This window comes from Schistocerca americana, unplaced genomic scaffold (genome assembly GCF_021461395.2).
Source record: "Schistocerca americana isolate TAMUIC-IGC-003095 unplaced genomic scaffold, iqSchAmer2.1 HiC_scaffold_975, whole genome shotgun sequence".
Taxonomy (NCBI): Eukaryota; Metazoa; Arthropoda; class Insecta; order Orthoptera; family Acrididae; genus Schistocerca; species Schistocerca americana.
In genome coordinates, this window is record NW_025726758.1 from 7,501 (window position 1) to 12,500 (window position 5,000).

Sequence of the window (5,000 nt, forward strand, 5' to 3'; positions counted from 1 at the left end):
AGCATATGACTACTGGCAGGATCAACCAGGGAGCTGCGTCAACTAGAGCTGAGCAGCCGGCCGCCCGGGAGTGTGTCCCGGGGGCCCGCGCGAACACGCAAGCGTCCGCTCAATTATTCTGCAAACAGGAGGAGGCTGAGCTCCCCTGCACCATACACCTCGAAACCCTCTCAGGTCCCGGCGGCGCGCAGCGCCGTCCTAAGTACTTGGTCGGGTTCGAGAGAGGCGCAATCGCCCGGAGTTTGGCGAGTAGACGCTTTAGGTGCGACCACCCGTGCTCCCAACTGAGCTTGCCGCTGCCGACAGAGGCCCGGGAGCGTGCTGTCGTGGCATTGCCGGCGGGAGACAACACGCGCCACCTACGGTGACCGGCAGCTCCAACGCCAGCGCCACAGAAGGACAAAAGCCCCACTTGGGTGCCGAAGCGAACTCTCCCAGCACAGCGCACGCGCCAACACGTCCGCACAGCTGCGATACAAACCACCTGCGAGAACCGCAGAGGCGACCGAGCAGCAGACGGCGTCGCGGCGCCGAGCGCCGGGCGGCGGCGCATCCTCAGCGCACACAGTCCTCAATCGGACCAGCACACTGCAGATGTCCACCGCGCTTCGCACCGGGCCCGCGAGGACCTACTTTGGCCGCACGGCGCCGCGTGCAGGGTGCGCCGGCGCGCAGCTGCGCCGCCTGCCGCCTCCGTCGGCCGGCGCGCCTGCCACTGGCCGCCCCCACCAGCCGGCTGTAGCGCGTGCGCCCACGCACCGCACGGCCAACACGCCGGGAGGCCCCCCCTCACCGGCCGGGGACGGTCCCACCCAGCCACCGCCGCGTATCGCTTCACACCCACATGCCATTCACGTTCGTGGGCATGGTGGGTATCGCTGCAACAACCGGTTGGTAGCTCAACCGATCGTCGCCATCACTGATTCACCCCTAGCGAGAACAACCGCACCACAACGGTTTACCAGTTGTTCATTTGCGTAACGTCACCAGCAAACGTAGGCGTCCATCGCCATTTGCAAATTCAACGATTGTTGCATGCCTGTGTCAGGTGTCACGACACACTGTCTGCCCACATACACGCAACAACATGTCCACGCTTAGCGAACACGTGGAAGGTGGCCCCCGTACGTATGCGATGTCCATTGCGCGAACGACTGTCAACCGGCCTCTGTCGCATGTCGCAGATGTGGAACGCAGTGCACCGTGCTATCACGGTGTGTGAGAAGAGACGACTACGTCTGACAACACGCGCCACTACATCAACAGACGGCTCATGCTGATCGCCATCCAGGGCATACCACACTGCAATCCAGCTCTTATAGGGAGACGACACGTAGCTGAGTGCACAACATTTGGACCGCATGGTTCGCCGTTGTTGGCGCAGTCGTTGTACGGTCACATGTACCACGATGTATCATTCAGTACATGAGGACCAATGTGCAGTACAGTGTGTGATTTGGACGTACAACATCAGCGGACAGTTGACACAGGCCGTACCACAGCGTAGGCTAAGTGCTTCGCCATGCGAATGCCAATGAACAACTGCAAATGCCAATGAACAACTGCAAAGGGCATTGAGCATGTACGTCCTGCTGCCATCCACATTACAGTGTATAGCTGCAAGGTGTTTAACATGAAGCGATACACTGGGGACCGGGCAGTGCGAGTAGCAAACTATATTGCGGGGGTTGCAGTTAGGCAACACTACACTAATTTAACGCGTCGTATGACAATTACAGAGCAGGTTAAGGCCCAACGTGTGTTGGGTTAAGGCCCAACGTGTGTTGGGTTAAGGCCCAACGTGTGTTGGGTTAAGGCCCAACGTGTGTTGGGTTAAGGCCCAACGTGTGTTGGGTTAAGGCCCAACGTGTGTTGGGTTACGTTAAGGGGCAATGTGGGTTACGTTAAGGGGCAATGTGGGTTACGTTAAGGGGCAATGTGGGTTACGTTACGGCGCAATATAGGTTACGTTACGGCGCAATATAGGTTACGTTAAGGGGCAATGTGGGTTACGTTACGGCGCAATATAGGTTACGTTACGGCGCAATATAGGTTACGTTAAGGCGCAATATCGGTTACGTTAAGGCGCAATACAGGTTACGTTAAGGCGCAATACAGGTTACGTTAAGGCGCAATACAGGTTACGTTAAGGCGCAATACAGGTTACGTTAAGGCGCAATACAGGTTACGTTAAGGCGCAATACAGGTTACGTTAAGGCGCAATACAGGTTACGTTAAGGCGCAATACAGGTTACGTTAAGGCGCAATGCAGGTTACGTTAAGGCGCAATGCAGGTTACGTTAAGGCGCAATACAGGTTACGTTAAGGCGCAATGCAGGTTACGTTAAGGCGCAATGCAGGTTACGTTAAGGCGCAATACAGGTTACGTTAAGGCGCAATACAGGTTACGTTAAGGCGCAATACAGGTTACGTTAAGGCGCAATACAGGTTACGTTAAGGCGCAATACAGGTTACGTTAAGGCGCAATACAGGTTACGTTAAGGCGCAATACAGGTTACGTTAAGGCGCAATACAGGTTACGTTAAGGCGCAATACAGGTTACGTTAAGGCGCAATACAGGTTACGTTAAGGCGCAATACAGGTTACGTTAAGGCGCAATACAGGTTACGTTAAGGCGCAATACAGGTTACGTTAAGGCGCAATACAGGTTACGTTAAGGCGCAATACAGGTTACGTTAAGGCGCAATACAGGTTACGTTAAGGCGCAATACAGGTTACGTTAAGGCGCAATACAGGTTACGTTAAGGCGCAATACAGGTTACGTTAAGGCGCAATACAGGTTACGTTAAGGCGCAATACAGGTTACGTTAAGGCGCAATACAGGTTACGTTAAGGCGCAATACAGGTTAGGTTAAGGCGCAATACAGGTTAGGTTAAGGTACGACATAGGTTAGGTTAAGGTACGACATAGGTTAGGTTAAGGTACGACATAGGTTAGGTTAAGGTACGACATAGGTTAGGTTAAGGTACGACATAGGTTAGGTTAAGGTACGACATAGGTTAGGTTAAGGTACGACATAGGTTAGGTTAAGGTACGACATAGGTTAGGTTAAGGTACGACATAGGTTAGGTTAAGGTACGACATAGGTTAGGTTAAGGTACGACATAGGTTAGGTTAAGGTACGACATAGGTTAGGTTAAGGTACGACATAGGTTAGGTTAAGGTACGACATAGGTTAGGTTAAGGTACGACATAGGTTAGGTTAAGGTACGACATAGGTTAGGTTAAGGTACGACATAGGTTAGGTTAAGGTACGACATAGGTTAGGTTAAGGTACGACATAGGTTAGGTTAAGGTACGACATAGGTTAGGTTAAGGTACGACATAGGTTAGGTTAAGGTACGACATAGGTTAGGTTAAGGTACGACATAGGTTAGGTTAAGGTACGACATAGGTTAGGTTAAGGTACGACATAGGTTAGGTTAAGGTACGACATAGGTTAGGTTAAGGTACGACATAGGTTAGGTTAAGGTACGACATAGGTTAGGTTAAGGTACGACATAGGTTAGGTTAAGGTACGACATAGGTTAGGTTAAGGTACGACATAGGTTAGGTTAAGGTACGACATAGGTTAGGTTAAGGTACGACATAGGTTAGGTTAAGGTACGACATAGGTTAGGTTAAGGTACGACATAGGGTAGGTTAAGGTACGACATAGGTTAGGTTAAGGTACGACATAGGTTAGGTTACGGTACGACATAGGTTAGGTTACGGTACGACATAGGTTAGGTTACGGTACGACATAGGTTAGGTTACGGTACGACATAGGTTAGGTTACGGTACGACATAGGTTAGGTTACGGTACGACATAGGTTAGGTTACGGTACGACATAGGTTAGGTTACGGTACGACATAGGTTAGGTTACGGTACGACATAGGTTAGGTTACGGTACGACATAGGTTAGGTTACGGTACGACATAGGTTAGGTTACGGTACGACATAGGTTAGGTTACGGTACGACATAGGTTAGGTTACGGTACGACATAGGTTAGGTTACGGTACGATATAGGTTAGGTTACGGTACGATATAGGTTAGGTTAAGGTACACATTGTTGTAAGGAAAGGTTTAATGGGGGGCGGGGCGGGGCGGCCGGTTTGTTGATTGTGATTATAGTAAGTGGATGCCTGCGGCATCATCTGATTTGCCACGTCAGGATGCACCTTTGGCTCATGACAGGCGGCGCTCTCATTCCATGCTTGTGGCAGACCTGTGTCTTTCATTCCTGCCATTGTTTGTGTGCTGTGAGAGGAGGCAGTATTGTGATGTTGGGTGCACCCCTGTGTAGGACATGTGTGGGTGTTGGTGGCTTGGCTGAGCAATGGTGGTTGTCGGGTGGGTGGGATATTCTGTTTTCTGAGTGGACCTCCCAGTCTGGTTATGACAGTGTGGATTGTCTAATGTGGCGGAGAGGATGCACTGGGTGTTGTTCCATGCTGGTGCTTACATATTGTCTGTGTGCGTGTTACAGGCAGAGAGTAGTGCGTGATAAGGGTGTGTGGCTGACGTGTGGTTGTGATTGTGAGCAGAGTCTTTCAGCATGTATACGGACAGTTGTATACATTATCTGTATTCTGATGGCTCTATCTATTACTAATCAGCGCCGTGTATACGTTTAATCCGGTTCCAGTCGAAACTGTTGTATCTCTGTACATTAGTGACACGGCGAGCCCGCTATGTAGTTACTCGTCTCGGCAGCTTCCACCGGTGTATGGCAAATGATTATAAGGAATCAGTCTAGTCGTCAATACCGATGGTGTGACGTCACATGTCTGGGGTGGGGGACGCTGCGCCCTTCCGGTGGGTCATGGCCTAGAAAGACTCTTCCCACGCAGGGGGGCGTGGACTGTCATTGACTCTTCCAGGTAATATACTTGCCGTACGTTCTTGCGACTGCGAGTGCAACGCTCACCGGTACCGACATGGATGGAGCGCCTCCTAGCTGACCGCTCAGCATCGGCATTCGTACAGAGAGCAAC

The 5,000-nt window shown here is 51.5% G+C and overlaps 1 non-coding gene across 1 annotated transcript in view; it reads right to left on the reverse strand.

Annotated features, from left to right (window-relative positions):
- LOC124593247 overlaps nucleotides 1-32 on the reverse strand; it is a 1,910-nt gene extending 1,878 nt beyond the window's left edge. Inside the window, exon 1 of the ribosomal RNA XR_006977901.1 lies at nucleotides 1-32. This exon is cut by the window's left edge and continues 1,878 nt beyond it. This is a non-coding gene — a ribosomal RNA (small subunit ribosomal RNA).
- Nucleotides 33-5,000: the final 4,968 nt, after the last annotated feature.